Source organism: Talpa occidentalis, unplaced genomic scaffold (assembly GCF_014898055.3).
Source record: "Talpa occidentalis isolate TD23 unplaced genomic scaffold, MPIMG_talOcc4v2.1 talOcc4.8, whole genome shotgun sequence".
Taxonomy (NCBI): Eukaryota; Metazoa; Chordata; class Mammalia; order Eulipotyphla; family Talpidae; genus Talpa; species Talpa occidentalis.
Genome location: NW_023605194.1, coordinates 36,957,631 through 36,981,339, shown reverse-complemented (window position 1 = coordinate 36,981,339; position 23,709 = coordinate 36,957,631). Strand labels below are relative to the sequence as shown.

The 23,709-nt window shown below is 53.8% G+C and overlaps 1 protein-coding gene across 5 annotated transcripts in view; it reads left to right on the top strand.

Annotated features, from left to right (window-relative positions):
• The window catches only part of ZMIZ1 (zinc finger MIZ-type containing 1), a 227,217-nt gene that overhangs the window by 50,407 nt on the left and 153,101 nt on the right, over nucleotides 1–23,709 (top strand). For all 5 annotated transcript variants that reach the window (XM_037496163.1, XM_037496161.1, XM_037496164.1 and 2 more), the window contains exon 3: nucleotides 15,782–15,876. The gene's annotated coding sequence lies outside the window, so the exon portion shown is untranslated. The remainder of the gene's footprint in view (nucleotides 1–15,781; nucleotides 15,877–23,709) is intronic.

The following is a 23,709-nucleotide window of genomic DNA, read 5'->3' as shown; positions in this document are numbered from 1 at the left end:
GGGCTTTGTTCTGGGTCAGCTTCACATTTTGGCATTTTGGAAGACTGGTGTTTCTCTCTGGTGAAAAGCTCCAGAAGTGCCAGGCTTGCTGAAAGAGCCTGGTGCGGCTGGAGGTCTGGCCAGCTGGAGCAGACATGCCCTTAGCCCAGCTCCTCCCTCTGGCGACTTGGCCCAGTACCCACTGCAGGCGGACTGGAGCCAGGGGCTTGTGGCTCCAAGGCTTGAGTAAGTCCCACATCAGGCAGAAGTGAGAAGGCCCCAGCTGGTCTGAGGCTTATAGCCCACAGGGGCTGATATGATGAGAGGTGTCTCGTCAGAGGCAGGACAAGCTGTCCCTTGTGGCTGACACTTTATAAAAGGTACTCAGGATACCTTTGGTGAATGAATTTACAGGGCACAGATATGATTAAGGGTATAGACTCTGGGCTAGGCTTTGGGATTTTCCAGGCTGCCACTCCTCTTTCTTTGTGACTTCAGATTAGTGGCTTAACCTCTCTGGGCCTCATTTCCTCACCTGTGAAGCAGGGATAATAATAGAACCTCTTTGCTGAGGTGGGAGGAATTCCATAAGGTAAGCCATGTACTGCAGGTCCTTGAATAATGTCATACCCTAAAACCTTGTTTCATTATAAGATCAATGAGAAAAAGAATCCCAGTGGACTTTGAACCAAAGGACCTTACTTGAGGACCTGCTTCCATTGTAAGCCATCTCCCTTAAAGTCGCAGTTCCAAGGGAGTGACATGGTTGGATTGTCCCTCGAGAAATGATGTAGCAGGCCAGCATGGATTGGGGTTGGGCTGAATTTGGGTTCTATATGAGGTGATCACAAGGAGCTGTTGATCTGAGCTCTGTGGGCAGGGATTTGGGGTGATGGCCACTCTATCTGGCTAGCCCCTCCAGCCCCTGATTTGTGGCTGCCTGCTGTCAGAATGTACACCCTCAGCTGTCAGTTAGCAGACTTCCAGGGTTACAGGGCACAGGGCAGACTTGGGACTGGCTACAAGAACTTGAATACCAAGCCCAGCTCACAGCAGGCCTGGCCTTGGCCACACAGAGCTGGGATTCCAGGGTCCCCATGTGGCATGCCTATCAGTCATCAGCACCAGCTGAGAATGCACACACCTCCCTCTCCCTGCCTGGAATTTGTTGCCTGCAGCCTAGGCCCTTGGGCCCCAGCTTCTGCAGGCTGCCCTGGCCCTGCCACCCCTACCCCAGCCTGGAACTGGATATAATCTACAGCTCGCTGGGCAAGGAGGGGTGCTCCCTGGGCCAGCAGGGTGGGACTCAAGCCTCAGTCCCACTGCAGACCTGCCTAGGTGACCTTGGGTAAGTCACTGCCCCTTTCTGAGCAATTGTTCATTGGTCTGTAAAACCAGAAGTTTGGGACAGATCAGGGACCACAATGCAGTCTTCTCAAGGGTCTCAACAACCCCAGTAAAACTAGGATCGTCCCACACTGTGAGGGAGGAAACTTAGCACAGAGTGATTGAGATACTTACCTGGGGTCACAGATTTATCCATAGACCTGGGATTCAGCCCGTTTTATCTGACACCATAATCTTTGTTTTCCCCACTATATCAAACTGTCTCCAGTAGGTACTTGTGTGTTTACAGGTTGGGAAAAGGATGTTAACTTTTATTGAAATTCTACTGGTGTGAAATACTGTAACTGGCACTTTACATACATTATCTCATTACATACATTATTTCACTCTATCAGCCAGTGACAGGCTCCATGCTAGGCACCATGCTAGACACTGACACTGGCATCTGGAAGTAAATCTGCATTTGGGGAGCTGGGAGAGAACAGCCCGTGGCTCAGATAGATCTCATGGAGCCTTCCTTGCAGGGGATCGTGAAGGCAGTAAGGGTTGGAAGGAGCAGCTTTCCCTGATACTGGAGGAGGCAGGTAGGGGAGACTGCTGGGCGGGGTGGAGGGGTGGGCTCCCATATAGAGGTGTAGAGAGTAGGGTGCTCCTGGTGTCTCCACACAGCTTGCTGGGTGGTCAAGGTGCCCAGCTGGAATGTATTCACTCCACCGCAGCTGGAGGCAGGTGCTGAGGCAGCTCCTAAGGGCCTAGAATGCTGACTACAAGAGTGTGACCTTGATTCTTTGGAGAGTGGGAAGTCAAAAGCCACTGTGAACCAGTGGCTGCTCCTCTGTGGGGGCCAGGAGGGGAGACCTGGCCTTGGCCTGCCAGGGGGGTGTTCACCCAGAGAGAAGAGCAGTGCTGGGGGGCGTGTCCACTCCAGATGGCCAGACTCCAGGACACAGCAGTCCCTCTTCAGCAACCCGGCAGCCCTGCGGCCTCTCCTGGGCAAAGACTGGAGCTCTTTACCAGGGGAAACCAGTCTTCCAAAATGCTGAAATGTGAAACTGCCCAGGTGGAGCCCAGCAGCCACCCTCTGTTGCTGCTGTCTGCACCCCTGCCTGATGTGGGTCTGACCTCAGCCCAGGGGTTAGAAAGGAGGGGTTGGACAAACCTGTTCAGTGACATGGGGGAACAGAAAGGCCCAGAGACCAGCCCAGATCACATTGCATCTTGTGGCGGGTGCAGGGACTGGTAAGCCAGACAGAGGCATCCTTCCCCCAGGGAGGTGGGTCTGGGTTCCCCCAGCTCTCCCAGATTCCTTTGGGAATCTCACCAATTGTGTGTGATCACGTTGTAGGTGGGGAGGCTACATGCGACCCCAGGGACCTCTGACCACAACCAGCAGCAGGGCTCTCCAAGGATTCGGTAGACACTCTGGGAAGGATTCCTTGGGTGTTACTCACTGAGTGCTTCTCCCTCCCACTGATGTTTGCTCACCTGGATCTCACTGAACTCCCTCTGGTCCATAAGCCACACACTGAGGGTGAAGACAGTCACACCCATGCCCATGGTGACTTGCAGTAAAAGAGCAAACACTGGGTGGGGCAGCAAAGGTGGCATCTTTATTTGAATCAGCATCCACCTTTGCACCTTTGCCTGGGGAAGCAGTGGTCTTCAAAATCATTTGGCCCAGCCCCTCATAGTAGGAATGGAGAAACTGAGGCTCAGCTATAGGAGCGTACACCTGGCAGTGGCCCAGAATGGCACTCCAGGCTTTCAGCCAGGCTTGCTGCCATCTTAAGCTGCTTTGGATGTATGGCAGATGTAGATGCTGGTTCGCAGAAAGGCAGGGGTTGGGGTGGGTGTGAAGAATAGAACTGAGGAAGTTCTAGGGGTCTTTGGAGATCAGCCCAGAACTGGGACTGAGAAGTGCAGGGGCCGTCCTCAGACCTGACTATTAAGCCTCGTTTGTATTCTGCCTCCTGTGATCACCACCTCCTGCTGAGGCCCGCTACCATTAGAGCTTCTCCTCCCATCTGTTTACCCAGAGAGCCAGTGAGGCCTGGAGACTGCAGGCCCAGAGGCCTGGGGCAGAGAGAATGCTCTGGAGCCAGTGCCCAATTTGAAAGCTGACCAGGTGCAAGAGAGGGAGGAAGGAAAGTAGAATCAGGAAACCTGGAGCCACCCATGTCCCTAGTTAGTCCCCTCCACTGAACCTGGGCACAGCAGGGTGCCCAGCTGCCTACTGAATGAGAGTCAGCATCTGCAGTACCCAGGACAAGTGTCTGGGGGCTCCAAGGGACTCGAGGATCAGGGAGGACTTCCTGGAGGAGGTGGAGTTCCAGCTGGGCCCAGAAGAATGACCGTGGCTGTGAAGGGAGCAGCTGGGGCAAGCATCCTGGGGGGCAAATCAGTGGGTGGAGGACCCAGTGAAGGAAATGAGGTTGGAGATGCCCCCTGGAGGCTAGATGACAGAAGGAGGAAGTTTGTACTTTGCTTCTAACTTGTTAAATGTCTCAAGCTGGTCACTGCCCCACCTCTGTGCCTCGGATTCCCTCAGATCTCCCCAGAGTTCCAGGCACCTAAGAGCCACATCAGGGCAGTGCCTCAGTGGAAGGGTCTCTTCTGGGGAGGGTGTGAGCAGGTGCCAGGATCCTGGACTCCCCCTTCTCCTCCTCCAGGAGTTAGTGGGCAGCAGCCACAGCACCGCTGCTGGACCCGGGGCTTCCCTCTGGCTGGAGGGAGCTGGTTTCTGATTCCTGGGGTTTGCCAGGAGTCTCCTCCAGTCTGAGAGGATGGGGAATTGGGCCCCTTGGGGCAGATTCCATTTAGGTTATGGTTGGACTCCAGGGTAGACTCAGGAGCTGAAAGGGTTTTTTTAGTGGGTTATGAGTTGTGAGATGGGCTTCCCCTCTCCTTCCTCTGAACAGCTGCCCCATTCCCTCTTCATTTGCGGGGGGGCAGGGGTAGCCTCCCCTCTCCAAGTCCATGACCACCAGCTCAACGACTGACAGACGGGCCAGGCCTGTGGTCTACTGGTCTGCAGGCTGTGGGTACCTGGCGCCCTCTGGGTGTGGCTCCTCCTGGAGACCTGGGCTCAGGCCAGGTCGCTTGCCATACCTCCACTGACCCACAGCAGCCTCTCTCTCACCCTCGCCTGTCAGGGGAGCGGCAGCCACAGGCTCTTGGACTCCCAGTACCTAGGATTGCGCAAATCCCCCCAGCAGTTTGCAAAGCAGCCAGCTCAGGCTCCGTCAGCTCCAGGCTGGCCTGTGTTCCTGCTCTGGAGGCCCAGAATTCTTTTCTGGAATAACAGAGCAACCAGTTCATGCAGGAAGGGCACGCTGTCCTCATGGCAAAACCCTATCATGACCCAACTGCTATCACCCTTGTAATGTCAGGTTGGTTCAGCAGGGGCCCATTCTCCTGAAGAGGACACTAGAGTCAGGAGAAGAAAAGGCACAAGACTTGGCCAGGATTGCACGGCCAACGCCGGAATTAAACCCAGGATTCCAGGCCCCGGTCAAACTCCATCAGGGATCAAGCCAGTGTTTCCTGCTTATAGGCAGGTGGGGTTGGGAAGAAGAGGTGGAGGGAGCCGGCCCCTGGGGGGTGAGGAGTGGAGTCACTGTCTCTGTCCTTGGCTCCTGCTACTTTAATTGGCAGGGTCCAGTGGTGGTGCTGACATTTACCTGGTGGGGAAGAGGACTGCCTCCCTCTTGAATTAAGATGCTAAAAATAACCGGCCCAGCTTCCCAGGCCCCTGCCCAGCCAGTGCCTGCCTCCCTGCCTGCCTGCCTGCCTAGGCGACCTTTTTCCTGAGTGCTGGAAGCTAATTGCTTTGTGAGCATGCAGTTCCTTGTGCTGAGGACTTCCCAGGGGTTGAGACAGGGATAGCATTGCATGCTCAGCTCCCAGGACTGAAGAGGGGTCTCTGCAAGGCTTACCTGCTCCCCAAGTAGAGGGATGATGGGCCCCTACTTGAACTCTGGCCTCCCACCATCTTCCTTTTGGGGTATACCTGCCAGACTGGCCACCCTATCTTGGGGTCTTGGGCCCTTCCTTGAACTACTGGAGTTTCTTGTGAATTACCTAGACTCTAAAGGGGTAGGGGGTGCCCTTCCTGTGTAGCGTTATCTGGTGCTCACCTCAAATCCTGTACTGTTCCTATACTGTGCCACTCAACACGGACATACAAGGTGTGAGCTCTCCTGCCTTCAAGCTGCTTGTCACACAGTTGGACACATTGAAGTCCAGCTGTGTGAGCTTAGCACGTTTCTGAGCCCCTCTATTCTCATCTCTGAAATGGACATCATAGCTGACCTTGTAGCGTTTTTGCAAGAATGAAATGAGGCAAGTGCCAATCATGGAGAGGGAGACAAGCCCCAGGCCAGTAGAACACACCCCAGGGGGCTTTTCCTTCTCCTTTGTCCAAACAGACTGAAACCTCAGACGTTGAGTGGATGCATTTGGACCAGACTGGGAAGGTCTTGGAGACCCAGGCTAAGAATTGGGTACTCGGTCTTCCTGAAACAGGAGAACTTACCCATCCCTGTGCCCCTCCAGAGTGGCCCTGCCACACCTGCCCTGCCTGTGTGTTTGTCCAGTTCTTGCCCTGGGTCAGAGTGACCAGAATTGTGTTGATATTGGCCTCCACACCCCTGACTGTGGGGTAGCCTGGTGGAAATGGAAGTGGTTTACTGGCTTTGTACTTGCCAGCTGCGAGAACCTTGGCCAGTGGCTTAACCCCCAACACCTGGATTTCCTCATCTGAGATTAAAGCAGCAGCACAGGTACCCCACTGAGGACCAGGTCTGGCCTCACGAGCGCTCATTGTGAGTTAGGAAGTAGTCGTAGTGACACTTATGGTAGCGGTCTGTAATAATGACAGCTGCCACCTGCATTTGTTGCGTGGTTAGGATCAGATGCTGCGTCTGCTAGAAGCACTTTACATATATTCTTTAATCTCATAACAACCCCACACCAGCTACTCATAACTTATGTTCCAAATGAGGAAACTGAGGGTCAAGCATAGCCTGAAAGTGATAGGATCAAAAACAGAATTCAGATTCAGTCCAGCTAGGTGACCAACCATTTGAATCCCCCCCATTTCATCACTGAAAGTTCCATATCCCAGAAATCTCTCAGTTCCAGGCACACCAGGACGGTTGACCATACCAGCCGCATCTAACTCCTCCACCCCGCTCCTAAGACTTCTGGCCCCCATCCCACTTATTGGCCTCGGGGCTGGCAAGTGCACTCTGAGCCTGCTGACCACCTCCCCTCTTGTAGACAGACACCCCTACCCATCCCCCTTGGCCTAGCTGCAGCTCCCCAGGCCCCTTCTTCCCCTCCCTCCCTCTCCTCTGCCAGCAGGAAGGCCTGGGTCTCCACAGTGGACTCTGTGTACTGAGGGCTGGGCCTACAGTTGGTTGGTGAGTCCTGGGCTGCCCTTTACCAGACTCAGTGTGCCTGTTTGTACTGAAGAGATTTGGCACCTCTGCTTGGGCTTTCTAGACACACTCTGTAAACTTCTTCCTTAAAAGAGGGAAGAGAGAGGAGACCCTGCCCCCAACCCTGGCCCAGGCAGCCCAGAGAGATTGCACTGGCCCTTCCGGTGCATTGATAGAGAGCATTGCTGACAAAGGAGAAAGGTCAGCAGGGGGACAGAGCGGAGCTGGTGGCGGTAGGCCGGCCAGCAGTGCCCTCCCCCAGGCCAGGCTTCCTGGGGGGAGGGGCCCGGTGCTCTTTGGGGTCCTGGTCAATTCATATTGACTTAGGCAGCCGCTGGTTCAGCGAATCTGCATGTTCAAATCTCCTGAGGCCTGGGTTGTCCTTGGCACCTTTGTCTCCCTCACCTCCTTAACCTCCTTAACTCTGTACCTGTGTGCCCTCCACAACCCCACCCCATCCCCCACCACTGGTGTTATTCTTGCTCTAAATTACTGAGCCCGTCCCGCCCCTCCACTGCCCGCCCTGGCTTCCCACTGTCACCAGGAATAACGTCCACATTCCAAGGCTGACCTGAGGCCCTTCTTGAGCTCAGTTAGGCAGTCCAGAGCTGCCAGTCCTCTCCTGAGGACTTCAGGCAGGACTCTACCCTGAGACAATGGCTGAGACCCTCCCTGGCATCCCTCCCTGTGTGAAGGCATGCCTTCCTGGGACTTCATCTACCCCTTTTCCTTTCCAGGACCCCCATTCCTTGGGGGAAGTTGGGAAGAGATCCCGCGTGAGGTGTCAGGGCACCCCAAGTACCTGGCCAGCTCTGCACCCAGGGCTCCAAAATCAGAGCCTGTGACCAGGATGCCAGCCCAGTGCCTTGTCCACTCCATGCCATTTCTCAAACTCTGCCTTGAACTGCCCCAGGCATCTCATGCCCCAGCTCACAGAGCAGGAGGGCAAGAGCCATCTGTCTCCCCAGTTCACTTGGAGACCAAGCTTGAATGAGAGTAGGAGGTACAGTGGTTAGTGTACAGGCTCTGGGGTCTGATCCCAGCTCCATCACTTTCTAGCTGTGTGACCTCAGGCAGGCACTTAACCTCTCTGGGCCTCAGTGATATCATTTGTGCAGTGTGGGTAAAAATAGTCACTCCTCCACCAGCTGGTGAGAGTCAGTAAAATGATCCATGTTAAGTGTTTGCAGGGTCCTGGGACATTTTCAGCATTAATAAAGTCAGAGCACATCATCATCCTTGGGGCTGGCAGCTACCACCATATCCACGAAATGAGGGTCCTGCCCTTCAAATGGGCTCCTTCTGGTAATTTGAATGATCTTCTACTGCCCCCACTCTGTCCCCTCCGTCCCTCATCCTAGCCCAGCACTCCTCTCCTGCATCTCCTAGAACACCAGGAAGCCCAGTCCTCCCCCACCTTGTGCTGTCACCCGCACACCTGCCTGAACCGCACCAATCTCAGGTGTTGTGGACCAGTTTGAAGCAGTTTCTCTTAGGTGCCCAAAGCACAGTAGGTGCCGAATAAGAGTTTGTGAGGTTAAAGCAACATTCTCCAAGCCAAAGTCCCCCAAGAACAACACAGCACTGACCAGCGGCCCTCTGTGCCCATCTGTGGGCTGCCAGGCTGGGGGACAGCGTATCATGCCCACTCAGGCCTCTGTGGCGCTGGGTTCTCGGATCTGGGAGCGGCAAGGAAGGGCTCAGGGGCACCCGGTTGGGCTGTCCATTGGAGGGTTTTCTTGAGGCAGGTTCCTCCCCTGGGCCCCTGAGGTGTCCTGTGTTTTGTTTGCCTGGGTCCTTTCCCCTCCCCCACAGATCTCTGTTAAATTGTGTTATTATATTTAAACAAATCAATTCCATTGCAGAGTTTTTCCTGTCCTAATGATGAGTTTGCAGCACAAATGCCATTGATTTCTCACAGCCCTGAAAACCAGTTGATGAATAGCACCAGCCTGGTCTTTGGAGAGGCACTTAGAGGCGCCCTGTGCAGCCCCCACTGCCCCCCTTGTGCTGCCTCCCATCCACCACCCACCTCCACGGTCACCCCGCCTGCAGGAGCTGGCAGCAGTGTGATGAAGGGAGATCTCAGCCTGCCACGGGTGGAATGTCATCGCAAGGGGCCCTTGTTCTGGTGAAACGATCATAGTGGAGATTTTTATTGATTTTGGCCAAAGGCAGGAGCGCAACTTACAGAGCAGAGAAGTGGTGCGGTGTGATCTGTCTGCCCTTACAAGTTCAGAGCGTGGTCTGGAGAGTGACAGCGGATAACAGCTCAGGCTCCTTCTCCAGACCTTGGTGGGGCTGCCGGAGTTGGGTCGCTGCTTCTTTTCAGGGGCGGTTCTGGGGGTTAGACAGCTGTCTGTGCTGGGGAGTGCAAAACTCCCTTTGTGAAATGCTTCAGAACCTCCAGTCTTCAAAGTCAATGCTGACCCACCACACAGGGTCACTGCCAGGAGCACGGGTTTGTTTGAGCTTTTCAATTACCCCAGGATTTGGGTGGCCAGATATTACTGTTCCCAACTTAGAGAAGGCAGCCCAAGTGGAGATCTGTCAGTCCCTGGGTGGGAGTAAGACTGCTTGTGCTCCTGGGGCAGAGGCTTCCAGACAAAGAACAACCACCCTGCTCCCATTTCTCTCTGTGAGGTAATGACAGGGAAGCTCCCCTTACCACGGGCCTTTTTTGCCCTCCCTTTACCTAGCCCTGGACTTTCACTGTGCTGAAGCCAGGGTCACAACTTGTCAGCTGGGAAGACCTAGGTGGTCTTCATGGAGGGGTCTCAACTCAGCACCCTGCAGCATACCACATGAGTGTGTGAATTGGGTGGGGATGCAGGGAGGTGGTAAGACAGGAAAGGGCTTTGGCAAACCAGAGAAGGCCTTGCATAGATTGCCTGGGACTCGGAGGAATGTATCACTGCTTCTCCTCCATTCTAGTTCAACCTTTGTTTTGGAGACAAGAAGGTGTGGCCTGGAGTTGGGAGTGGCTCTTCAAGGTCACAGCCCAAGGCAGTGGTGGAGCCAGGGTGCCAGCTTGGGAAGCCTCTCAGGCCCTGCCATCGCCCCTTTACCAGGGCTGCTAAGGCCTCCCCAGCAGTCAGGATTGGGGGACAAGCCCCTTACCCAGGAACCCCAAGAATGGCCCAGCATGCCCCTCTTGCCTTCTTCCATTCGCCTGCAGAGCACTCAGCCTCCCTCCCCCACAGACAAACCTCCTGTCCCTTGTAATCAGGTTAGCCTCCTGCTCCATGCTCGCTCCGCTGAGCTGGGCCAGCTGCCTCTAATGGCCTGTCAACTTGCCCCTCTCCTTCCCTAGGGGTGGGGGAAGAGAAGCTAAGAAGAGAACTATGAATGGGAAGGGACTCTGCCCCATTCCTTTGAGTCACACCTTTCCACCGCTTCTGGATCATGTTCAAAGCCTTGGACTGGCACTGGGACCCATTCCAATGAGGCCCTGCCTATTTCTCCAGCCTCTATCCCCCATGCACTCTTTCCTGTAGTCACAGGATGTTATCCCACCTCCCTGCCGTTGCCCATGCATGTCCTTTGCTACTTCCCACCTTCTCAGAAACTCCTACACATCCTTCAAAACCCAACTCTTCTCTCTTCCTCTGGGCTGTGTCCTCTCAGGACTCCTTTCTCTGTACTCCTTTGAGTATTCCACTGGTTCAGGTCTTCATCTTATTTGAATACATTAGTCCTAGACCTGATTCACCTTGAATTTGTGACAGAAAGGGAGAATATTTTAGAAGAATGTGCCTCTTGGTGCAGTACACAGAAGTGTTCAGTGAAGGAACAGGGCCAGCAAAGAAGAGAGAAGTGGGGACCAAGGGAGGGAAAGAGGCTGGAGTGCACAGAACAGCTGCTCCCAGCCCCTCCACACTGCTCCAGCCTACTTCCTGCCAGGGAGACCATTCCCAGCGACATATGTGAGGCCTGAAATAGACATGTGGGGGCCTTGGTGGTACACTTTCACAGCCCCATGCCAAGCAGCCCCCTATTCTAGACACTGAAACACCCTCTCTTCTCAGGACCCTGCCCCTGTGGCCAAGAACCCCCCTCCCTCAGCATTGCCCAAGCCTCGCCCCTCTGTTCCTGCTAACTTTGTTTTATAAATAAACTATATAAATAGGCTTCTCTGATTCCTCGGAGCACGCAGCGTTTAAGGACTGGGGCACTGCTGCAGGCATAATTGTACTACCGAATCCATCAGCTGCCTAATTACCATTCATTTTGCATTTATTTCTGCTAATTAAAAAGAGAGAAACTCCTAACAACTTTTACGTAAATACTATATTTGTTCTATGTAAAGATGGGATGCTAATTTGCTGGTGATTAGCTGATTATCTAATTTTATAGCTGTCACACAGGATAGCCCTGGCTCCCCTTTGCACCCCAGATGCCACTCGAGGTCTCCAGTCAGGTGTGGAAGAAAGCGACCAAGGGAGGTCCGCAGAGGTAGTTAAAGGGTCCTGGGGGTCACAGAAACACCACAAATCACCGGCATTTAGGTTCAGGGGGTCGTCTGACTGATAAAACTGGAGGAAACTTTGGCTCATTCGCTGTTTCTGTGCAGATGGAGAAACTGAGGTCTAGTAGGATGGCGGTAGCGAAAGACCCTTGACCCAGGTGTTTGGGCTCCTCCTCCAGTGCTTATCAGAGGAATTTGCAGGGAGATGGATTTATCTGCAGCTAGAGGATGTCTGCACCAAACTCCAACCTGAGTTGAGGAAAGAGGTGGCCTGGTCTGAGCCCATGAGCCAAACCAAAGCCATTGTGGGTGCGTGGAAACCTCGGCTGCCGCCCATTTCCCCGTGCAGGGCTGGGCTCTGCTCCCTCAGTCCCTGGTTGTGCACCAGCTGGGGACTGCTGGGAACTCCTGGGCACTGCCAGGGACTGCCAGGACAGGCACGGGGATCTGAATTTCACATCTTCATACTTCTTATTTATTTTCATGTGATTCGAAACATATAAATAACACATCAAACCCTGTTCCAAGACAATGTTGCTTTAGCTGAGGCTAAGTAAAAAGAAAGTGATTAGTTCAAAGTGATTGAAATAACAGGACATAAATAATTTAGATGGAACATAGATATGGTTTAAAGTAACTAGTAACTGAAGTTGAGGACACCCTTGGAGAGGATCTGAGAACACCAGGTCAGGAGGTCCAGCAGGGTCAGCTAGGGCCCGAGGGCAGAGTTGGCCAGTCCCTGACTACAGGCCACCATGGCCCCATCCCTCACCCAGGCCTACCATGCCCCCAACGCATACCATTTTCTCCCCCACCCTGCAGATTAAGCCATTGCAGAGCCCAATTCCTGGCCACCCACCCGCCGCCACCATGTCTGTGCAAGGTGACCCCACTGCCGCCAGATCTCCTGCTCATCTGCCCTTTTATCACCCTGTACACAATCAGGGGAAGCCTGGAAGGCCACAGGGGCTCGGGCAGATGGAAAACAAAGAGAACAAACAAAGGCTTTGCTCCCAGGAGGCCAAAAGACAGGGTGCCTCCTCCCTCTGCCGCCTGGCCAGATTGTCCCGCCAGCGCCAGGCTGTGGCCATCCTCAGGCTGCAGGAGACCTGCCCCACCCTCCAGAGACTAGCCTTGGAGCGCACATGCATCCAGCACTCTCTGGCTGACCCTTGCGTAGTCACTTCTCTCCAAGCCACTTTATTCTTATCTGTAAATTGAAGGCGTTGGACAGCATGCTGCATGACCTTTATCAGACCACGCCCCCTGGCCAGAATCATTCTGGAGCAGGTCAAATGCATCTCTAGGATTGATTCCCCCTCTTCCCAGGAGCCTATGTCTGCCCATGGAGAGAACCCACCCCAGCATGCTCTGGGAAGAGAGAAACAGCAGGAGCCTCCCATTGACTACAGAGAGCTTGGTGCTGGGCATGTAAGGATTTGTTGGACCTGGGTCACTGCTGTTGCTGGAGCTGCCCAGGAAGGGAAAACTCTCCTGGTCCCTCCAGAGAAGTAGCAAAGAATTTGGGAACTCACAATGGCACCAACACTAAGCTGTCTGAATTCAAATCCTTGCTGTGTGACCTTGAGCTGGTTTCTTAACCTTTCTGTGTCTGTGTCCTCATCTGTTACGAATGGGTACAGCATACATTTCTTAGGCTGTGGTGAGATTAGATGAGTTAATTCAAATGAAGTGCTTAGAACTTTACCAGATAAAGGTCCATTAATGTTCAGTGTTGTTGTTATCATCAGTTTTATCGCTCTTATTGATTAGAGGCAAACTTTCTGGGGAGCTCTTGAAGCTTAAGCCTACTGCCCCGTCCCTCCCCTGCATGCCCTGGTGAGTTTTGCTGGCAGTTGTAGAGTGTTCTAGGTGGGGAGGGCCAGCAGGTTGCTGGCAGGAACATTTCTTTATGAGCATTTCTGGTAAATTGTATAAAGGGGCCTCTTGAGAAAGGTACTGGATCACTACGTCTCTAGGAATTTGTTTTGATTTCTTCCCCTATTCTAAATATGTATTTGTAATTTGATGTAAGGACCTCCAAAATAGTATCACCGCAGGTCCCGCAAGCCTGGACCACCCCTGCTTATTGTTACTGTATGTCTGGGTCTGGGGTCTAGCAGGTGGTCCCAGCCGGAGAGGATGACCTGGGTCCTGGAGCTGAGGGACCTCATTTTTGCTTTGGAGACAGTCATGTATGGGCACGCTTGCCTCTGAGACTGTGTGGTCCACACCCCACGTTGAAGGACCTCTGAGGACAGGCAGAACTTCCTTCAGGGAAGTTCCCCCGGATGTACAGGGTACAGAAACCTGTGCCTGTGGGCCGGGTGACCCTGTGCTACAGGCTGGAGCCCTCCCTCCCTCACCTCCTCAGTGGGCAGGCACACAGACAGGACAGCTGGGGTCATGAGAAGCAGGTTGCTGAGTTGGAATAGTTGCCCCAAAGCTGTTGCCTGGCTGGCAGACTGTTCCCAGCCCCAGTTTTGTGCCAGGTAGAGGCCCATGATGGACCCTGTCCTGATTGCTCTCAGTGTAGCTGGAACCACAAGATTCACACCTGGAACAGCAGGAGAGCTGGTAGCAGACCTTCTCACATCAGGCATCTCTGGGACAGGAGTCAAGAGAGCCCAAAGGTCATGAGGGACAGACATTCAGGCAGGGCACCCCTGGCTGAGGAGGCCCCCAGAGAAGTGGGTGCTGCAGGCCCTGGCGCCTCCACCGGCAGTAGGGCCCCTCAGCCTGGGCTCTGACAGGGACATTTATAACTCACAGCTGTGCGGTCCTGGGCCCAACTGACTGTGGTAAACCGATCTGGCTTCAGGAAGTCCCGTCCCGAGGCCACTCCCCACCCGACCCCACACTCTCCTTCACCTCCTGACACCCACATCCTGTTCTCTGCAGGAGGGGCTGGCAGCCAGGCCACGAACCCAGGGGCCCAGCTGGGGTCGCTGAGCTGTGGGCAGAGCGAGAGGGCAGAGAGGCTCAACAAGTCCCACGAGCTGTGAAGTGGGCCTTTGGGATCACCAGGCTGTACCCCTCAAGACACATCTAGGGAAACCCTGGCACAGGGAAAGCCAGAGGCTACCCCACGAACCCAGCAGAGAGCCAAGAGCTCAGGTTGCGGGGTTCGGAGATACATTCTGTGCTTCCAAATCTAACCTGAGAGGGAATTATACTTCTAGCCCAGTGCTGCCCCGTTCCAACCTGGAGGAGCTTGATGGAAAAAGGCAGATACACCAGAGGCCTCAAGATGTTGGGGAAAGACTCCATTTTGGACCTTAGGTCTCTGCATAACTTGCAGCCCTCCACTGGGATAGCCCATCCTGAGACTAAATTTCTCATGAGGCCTTGTGCCTAATCTGCCTGGATTCTTACAGCAACGTTCAGGGAAAGGAATGGCCTCACCCAGCTCAGGGAAGAAAGAACAGTATTGAAAGCTTCCAGGACTCCCTGACCTTGGCCCCTTACTTCTCATGGCTTTATAGTCCAATAAATTTTGGGGCTCTGTCAGCCAGTCACCTCCCCCCACAACTCTCTCCTTCCATGCACGGAGTAGGTTGATAAACATGTGAGTTTGCCAAAGCTCGGCCCACATAACTCTGGTAACCTGTGACAAGATTCTAGAATTAGTACCAGAAAGAGCATATATTTTTCTTTCATTAGCTATATGTTTATTATGGTTTATTAGAAATATATACTAGCATATGAAATCAATGGAGAGGATGACTTTGGACAAGTCTAGATTTATTGGAGCCAAAAAATAATGAGCTGAAGTTAAGATAAATATTAATTCAGTCATCATACTGATGGGATTCAGCTAGGACCAAGAATCATGAAGGGCATAGGCGAAGGCCCGAAGTGTGGGAACACAAAATAAATAATCACCAGGGCTCTTCTTTAAAGCAGGCTTTAAAGCCTGATTCTGGGCCTCCTGAGTAGATTGACGTAAGCCATCCAGGCCTACCCGCAGGAGGGGACGCGGCGGGGAGTGGGCTGGTCTTCCCAAGGAGGTGTGCCACGTGAAATGGCTCTCATTATTGGCCAGAGATCTGGTGAGCGGTTCATAATGGAGAAGGAATTCAGGCAGGGGTCAGAGAGTGGCTTTGGAAGTGGCTGCCTGCCGGCGCGTGAGATAATTCCCCGAAGCCAGGCGCAGCACAGAGAAGAACTCAGCGAGGGCTTGCAGGCTAGCTAAAAATACCCGACAGCTTCTCCCTGTCACCCTGCCTGGGGGCCGCACAAGGAGGCCATGGCACTCTGCTTTTCTTACCAAGGAAAAGACAAGAATGCAAAGCCCTGAAGCTCTAGAAAAAACATAACATATATGTTTTAGAAAAATTCTTAAAACCCATTTGGAGGAGTTGACTTGCTCGTGGGAATGCTGCAGGGTGGGGGAGACAGCCAACTGATAAATCAGGCATCCTGGGCGTGTTTAAGTGGTCCAAGAGGCCGCTGAGATTAGCTGGGAGGGACAGAGCTAGGAGGGAGTCACTGCTGTCTGGGTGCGTGGCTGCTCATAAGTGTCCTGTCTCTCCTGTGTACCCAGACGACAGAGGAGGAGGCCTGCTGTGCCAGACCAATGCTGCGAGGGGTGTGAGGAGAAGAGTCAACGTCCATCACTCAGCTGCCACTCCCAGAAAGGTAACACCGGACCCCAAAACCCTGACGCCTGGGCCATGGGGGTGAATGAGCAGTGACTGAGCAGGGCTGGGGACTGACAAGCAGAGAGTTGGCGGCACTTTCTCCCAGAGCTTCTTAACCCGCGCTGCCCGACTTCTCTGTAACTTCATGTGTGGTGTCCTGTACAGACTGTGTCAGCTTCAGCTTGTCCATCTCTAAAATGGACCCCATTTACTCCAGTTCTGGAAGATTATGGAAATCATTTGGACTTGGATGTTATTTGAAGTTAAGCCACCCTAGCATCTTGGCTCTGTGTGAACTCTGGAGTAGTATAACCAAGGGTTTCAGTCCCTGTGGATGTAGCATTAAGGCCACAAACAAGGTCAGCAGGGCAGATGGGGCCTGAGAAGAAAGGATTTTTCTAAAGCAAACCTGGCCAAGGTGTGTCTTGCTGGATGTGCACGTGATTGTATTTGTGGAGTGTTTGAAACTCCACAGTGATCTCCTTGACAGCTCTGGGCGAGAATTATTGTCTGCATTTTCAGACCATGAGACCAAGACACAAAGAAGTTAATGGCCTTGTTAGGGGTCACACAACAAGCTCTGGCTGCACCAGAGCTGCCCGGCTTTTTCCTATTGGCTGTACCAGCTTCTGTCCTTTTGCTTGTATATACTTCATTGCTCCAGCCCCTCCTCCCCAGGGAAGTACTGCTACTGAGGCCAAGTCTTTATCGGTTGCCTGTGGTGGTAGCCGTCTGTCCATCTACCCACTGAGCATCCACCCACTCACCTACTCATCTGTCCATCCTCCCGTCTGACTATCCTCTCACCCAACTATCCTACCCACCCACTCCTCCTTCTGTCCATTATTTAATCCATCCATCCCCTCATCCTGCCATCCTTTGATTCACTCATCTGTCCATCCAACCATTCATGTGCTCATTAATCCATACCTCAAGTGCTCACTGACCCTTGTACCAGCTCAGGCCTGCGCTACGGGCTGTGTTCTGAAGATGGAACAGAAATAGCCCTGCCCTGAAAGAGCACTGTCACCCATGGGGGAGGCAGCACATGATCCCAGAGCCAGACCCAGTTCCCGACCCAGTGCTCAGAGCTTGTACAGTGTCTCTGCCCAGGGAAGGGACTGTCTGTGCTGTTTTAAGAAGGGAGATTAAGCTGGGTAAGAGTCTACGGGGTGGGGCAAAGTGTTCTTTGATAGAGTAGTGAAGGATGGCCTCTGACAAGGTAACATGACTGCCAGAAGGGAGTGAGCTGGGTGCACTTGGCACCTTCAAGGAAGCCTTGTGGCTACAGTGAATGAGGGGGAGGAGGGGAAATCAGAGAGAACTTGGGGGTCCCACTCATGTCGATGGGCAAGAGTGGAGCAGGGAGGACATGGTGGGGGAAGCTTAGGCTCCAGGCAGCAGGGGAGGAGGTGGGAAGCCATCAAAGTATGAATATATTTCAGAGCAGATGGGCTTGCGGGTAGAGTAGAGGTGGGGCAATGATCAAGGAAGGCCCTTAGGCTTGGGACAGGAGCCACGGGTAGAACAGAAGTGTCATTTACTCAGCCACGGCTACTGGCAGGGGAGGGCTGAACAGAGTCGCATGTTCTGTTTGAGACGCCTTTCAGACATCCAAGGGGAAGGGCGGAGGAGGCTGTGGGACAGATGATTTGGGAGGCAGAGCAGTCCCGACAGGACATGCGCATGTAGGCGCTGCCGTGTGTGGACAGTGGTGTAAGCCATGAGGCTGATGAGGTCACCTCAGAGGTCAGTGGAGATGGAGTGGTCAGAAGCCTGAATCTGAGTCATAGGGCATCCAGCCTGAGAGGGAAGAGTGGGTGGGGGCAGTAATGGGCATGGAGAAGGCCCAGTCAAGGATGTAGGAAGAGAAGTAGGCGAGCAGGCTCTTAATGGCCAGGGAAGATTTACTGGTGAAGCTGAGAAGAGGCACTCTAGCAAAGGGGACAGCAGACCAAAGGTTCTGAGACCTCAGTAAATGAACCACCCGGGGAGAAGGGTGGTGGAGAAGGAGGCAGCCTGGAGCAGCTTTACCCTTCACGCCTGGACACGCAGTGGTGACTGGCTGGGCTGTGGGTGAGCCCATGTCTGAGACCCTCCCTTGCCCTGGCCAGCACTCCTGGCCTTAGATGAGCTTCTTGCCTTGAAGTCTGCACGCTTGGCACTTTCTTTCAAGAACCTCCTGCCTCTGCTGACCTCTCACCTCCCTCTCCTTGCCTTGTTATTTGTCTGAAAACACAGGACTCAAACTGCTGCCCCAGGGGTCAGGGCCCACAGCTTCCTACTGAACCCTAAGCACTACCTGGATCCTTTACCTTAAAAGACACTATAAAAACTTCCTGGCCTGTGAGCGTGTGCCAGAGCTGTCCACTGGAACTCCCCAGTTAAAGGGGTGGAGCCTTAGGTAGGCAGTCATGTGCATGTTGGGGGGCCTGAGAGTCTCCCCTTGTGCATCTGTGATGTTCAGGACTCACCAGTACTCAGTGAGTCACAGCTCATTCTGGGAAGGCTGCAGGAAGGAGCCTCTGCCCCTGAACTTGCCTTGAGGCCGGGCAGATGCTCAGCAGGGCCATGGGAGGTGGGAGGAGAGCTAACGGGACCAAGGGGGCAGGGCAGTGTCCAGCTGTTGTCCTGAGTAAATGCACCCTGATATGGCAAAACTTCTCCGTGCTGAGGATAAGATGGAGCTGGGCAGGGATTTGGTGAGCCCCCATCCCTCCAGCAGCTGCCCCTCAGAGTCTGCAAGGGGGATTTGAGGAGCCTTGGGAAGGTGCTCTGCTGACGCATGGCTTCGTGGGAGGTTGGTGGCAAGAGGCTACTGGTAATCTAATTAGTGTGCCAGGCAGATGAGTCAAGTAATCCTCTGCCTTTAGATTCACTTTTCTTTAAGCTGGCCCCACCCCATCTCTCGATAAATCCTTCCACTGCCTGGGTGACATCGGGTGGGAGTGGACTTATCTCCATTGAACAGATGGATAAACCAGGGCTGGAGAGGAAGAAGCTTGCAAGCTGTTGCAGCTAAGCAGTGTCAGGGCAGGGGTTTGACCCCAGATAATCTGAATCTTCCTACTTGCCCTCTACCATCTCCCAAACACTCCTAGAATATCCAGGCTTGCAGGTACCTTTACCTCCTCTCTAATGTCTTCGTTTTGCAGATGAGGGAGGGGAGAGCCGGAGAAGGCAGGACAATGGTCCAGGACCTCACAGCAAGTCTAGGGCAGAATCTGATCTGGCCCACGTGCGTCGTGTGTCCACCACCTGAGCCCCCACCGTCGGGCGCAGGGGTCCTGTCCTGGACACTGCCCGCTTCCTCTTGCAGCACCCACTGGCTGCTGTCCTCTGGCAGACTCTCGCACTCGCTCTGCTTGAAGGCACCAAGTTCCTCATCAGAAGGCTCCATTGTGCCTATTGTTTAAATATAGATTACTAATGAAATGCCTTTTCATTGCCTTCCCAGTGAATAGTTTCCGTGTAAAGTTAATTTGCAGTGTTATGTAAATTCTGTTTAACTTCAATCAAGTTTCTAATTATGTTTTTACCGCAGTAATTCCCATTTGATTTGTCATCTCCTGTTAGGTATTTAATGTTCAGGGGGGTGGGTGTGCTTCCCTCCCTGACCCCTGTCTGCCTTTCCCTCTTTCCCCTTTGCTCCTGCTTCCTTCCTCCACTCCCCTCCCTGTGATCACTCCCACCTCCTCTTCCCTCGCCCTCCCTCCCAGTGTCATCTCTTCCATCTTTCTTCGCCTCCATTGCTCTGTCACTCCATCTCTCTCCCTTTATTTCTGTTTCCTCTGGGTATTTCTGCCCCTTTTACCCCACCTCCTCCCTGGCTCTTTCTTTCTCTATCCTTGTTTGTACCCCATATTCACACACACACCCCTTCTCCTGCCTCTTCTGCTTTAGAGAGCTTCCCAGAAGCCATTAGAGGGGCTGCTTCCTTAGGAAGACAGAGGGTGAGAGGTGGGGCTGGCTGGCCTGCATCCCTGGGAAACCTGGGACTGGCCTCGAAACCTTGCCAAGAACTTTGTAAAGGATGGGCCTATTCCTGAAGATGGGGACCCAGCCCCTGATCTGGTGGGGTGCTGGTTAAGACCACTCTCTGGGTTCAGACCCTGATTCCTGCCCTCGTTAACATTAGGTTTTAACTTCAGGTTGTAACTACCTCATTTATAAAATGGGGTGACAACATTGCCTACCTCCTCTGGTGGTTATGAGTTCAGTGAGATATATATGAAAGGTTTAGCAGGGGTCTGACCAGATTGGCGGCTGTCATTTGCGAACTCACAGTCACACCCATTGTTTCTCTGTGGCCCTACTTAGATGCCCCTACAGTGAGTTTCTGGGGTCAAGGCAGGTGAAGAGCCAGCCACAGACCCCTCCCATACAACAGGTACTGTTGTACTGGTGCCCACAGAGCAGAATGTCGGCCCTAACTGTCAAGAGATGCAGCCTCCTTCTCCCTTGGTGGAATGGTGTCAGGGATTTGAAGACAGGCCTGTCATTCTCAGGAAGTAGCTAAGGCACAGGCCCCCAAATCTGGAAGAGCCCTTGAGATCCTGGCACACAGATCTTTATCTAACAACAGAACAAAGGCAGAACTGTTCCTGCCAAGTCTGACTAGACAATCCTTCTCCCGCACTTTCTGTTCCCCTGCACCCCAGGGACGTGCCATGAAGTCCTGTGCAAAGCCATTCCGGTCTGTCCTGGCCCACATGGAGACCCCTCCCTGAGCCTCAGCTCTCCTCCCGTCTCACTTCCAACACATCCAAACACTGGGCTTTGGGATTCTCCTGCTGTCAGGTTGGCTGGGTGGCCATAGTTTCCCAGCAGGCATCTGCCCTCCGGGTGGGGAGGGCAGAAGGAAAACACCAGCAGAGGCTCGGGCTGGGTGTGATCCTCCCCCTTCTCTCCCCTCGGCTCCCCCCACTCTGCTCACTTCCCATCCAGCATGTCCCTGGCGCGTCCAGGAAGCAGAAAACAAGTGTTTGGAGAAGGCATTCTTCTGGGTGAAGAAAGGCAGGCCCAGCCACTTGTCCTTCAGAGACACGGAAACCTGAGCTGGCTCAGTCCCTGCCGTGCTGGGCTGCATGACCACCTGACCTGCCACGAGTGGCCGTGTGTGTGTGTGTGTGTGTGTGTGTGTGTGTGTGTGTGTGTCCAATCCAGGAAATCTTAGCCTGTCACATGGCCGTTGTCACTGTTGGTCCAAGTAAGTAGTGCAGGCCGGCTGCAGCCAGGAGGCTGAGATGGGGAACCAGGGGAGGAGGGCCTCATTGGCATGGGTGGTGGATGCAGGGCTCGCTAGGAGCAGAGGGCAGCCCTGAACCAGGTCTGGAGCTCTTGGGCCTCTGGATTTGGGGTGGGAAGGCCTGGCACCTCCGTCTGTCAAGAGGGCATTGGGCTGACCACAGAGAGCCATCCTAGCCCTGAAATGGATAAGGTGGGCATCTTCTGTCTAGGAGGAGCTCAAAAAGACAGAACCCAGGCCAGAGAAGGGCACACATGGACAATTCTCCTGTCTGTCACGTCCCCAGGAGCGCGGGGCTGAGTCCTGGCCTCTCAGAAGTAGTGCTTAAGTCAGGCTTTCTGCTTGCTGCATCAGATCAATGATTAATTCAACAAATAGGTATTAAGTGCCTACTGTGTGCCTACTTTCTGCTGGGCAGGAAGTAGGGTCATAAAAACACAGATCTTCCAGAACCTCTGTTGATCCCACACACCTGTGACATATTTTCCCCCTATTGGCTGGGCAGGCTCACCTTGCCCAGCAGGGGACTGTTCTTACTATGAGGTAGTCATGTCCCACCCCAGTCATTCTGGGAAGATGGAACCCCAGCATTCGGCAGGGGCAACAGGAAAGGAAGAGATGTCACTACGTCCCTCATGGACTGAGTGGCTAGGGCGAGGGTCCCCTTCCCCCAGATAATAGGTGCTAGGTGGGGACTTCCAGAGCAGAGGTGGACAGAGCGCTGAGGCTGACTTCTGGGGTCTTCTCTGAGTCCACCTGGGCAACAGAGCCCAGGGAAAGTTGCTCAGGGGAATGCCCGAGCTGGCCTCCCAGGCCTTCTCCAGGTTTACCAGGCTTGTGTGGCCATCAAAGGCACAGTCTCCCTGGGGCCCAGATGCAGACAACTGTGGTGACCTGTGAGGGCCATGCTTGTGAGCACCCACCTGGGTTCACATGTCTGTCTGTCTTGCTTTCTCCTGGCTTCTTCTCCCCTTCCTCTGACAGATACTGCTGCGCAGCTGAGTCTGTGCCAGGCCTGTATTCCTTGGCCCTGAAGTAGCATCAAGAAATAGCTCAGGGCAGCCAAGGGTCCAGGCTGAGCTGAGGCCTAGGAGAGAGGCAGCCAGGGACAGAGGTCAGTGTGTTGCTGGCCCCACAGACTGCCATGAATTCTGGGGAGTTTAGGGGTACTTTTCCTGCATGGGTGATGGTGAGCCACCAGGTATTCGGCATGAGGGGCACAGAGCTGGCATCAGGGCTACACAGAATATTAACAGATTTGGTCTCTGCTGCTGATATGATTTGGGTGTTAAACCTGGATGGGCCCCCTGGGCTTGTGAGCTCAAGGCTGTTTTGTTACCACTAGCAAATTCCCCTCCAGAAAAGGATGGAGGCAGGGTGGTGTGTGGTTGAGCTGGTGACACAGGCCAGCCATCCCGTCACCATGAATGAATACAGAGTGTAAGCAGGGCTGGTTCTTAAGCTATAGGGCTAGAGTTCCAGAATACCAGGTAGACCCATGGGTCCTCGACCTTGGCTTGCTTGCCCCCAGAGACAGGAGACTTACTACCACCCCCTGACAACCTCAGTAACTTTTCCTGGAAACTTGTACCTGGGCTCCCAACAGGCTCTGACTTTCACCCCACTCACCCACCGACCTTAAGCCTCTTGACTCCCTGACCAAGCTCCCCTTTAGCTTCATACCCCTTGGCTGAGCATCAAGCTGCTCTCACAACCAGCCCATTGGGGCCTGTTGTAATGTGAACAAGACATCAATGTCTGGGCAGCCAACGTGTGGCTAAAGTCAGCCCCTGCCCAGGAAGCAGACTCATCTTCCTGTCACACCCCTTCCTGGGGCCACGAGGGGATTGCAATGGGTCCTCAGGAGGTCCTTGGGCATTCCACTGTGCAGGCAGGAAACCTGGGTCCCAGATCTGCCCTTGTCCCTGGGCCAACATCAAGTAAACCAGTCCCATTTAGGTCCAAGCTAACTCCTGTCTGCACTGTTCCCCGATGCTGAGCTAAGAGATGTACATGACATCCCTACCCCCAAACCGGCTGGAAGAGTTCCCCACTCTCTGGCCTGCTTGCTCTCTGAGTCACCTATTTGCAAGCAGCCTTGATAGAGACTAAGGATCCCACAGCCTGTGCCTGGAGAAACCAAGGGAGCAGGGATGGGGGTGGGGTCCCTTGTGCAAACCTCTCGCTCTCATGAGCCAGGCCATCAACCTGCCCACTTTCGCATATCCCCACCCATGGACAGGTGAGTCCCCAGCTCCTGAAGCACAGGGAATGGATCAGATTCACCTAAAGGCCATGGGTAGCCCCACAGCCCCTGGGCTGTGTTCCTGTGCCACCCAGACTCCTGTCACTTTAAGCATCAGGGCATGCAGAGCAGGGGTGGAAGGGGAGGGGGTCTTACTCTGGGCATTATGCCAATGGTTTGACATCATGTTGCTCCTGGTGAAAGGGCTGCACTGCCTGATTGGGATGTCACACCTTCTGGATACCACACTACCCCTCATCTTTGACCCCTAGAAAGTTCTGTCTTTGAGATCTGAAATTCTCCCTCAGCTTTTCCCCTATCATGGTGCCTTCAGCTCC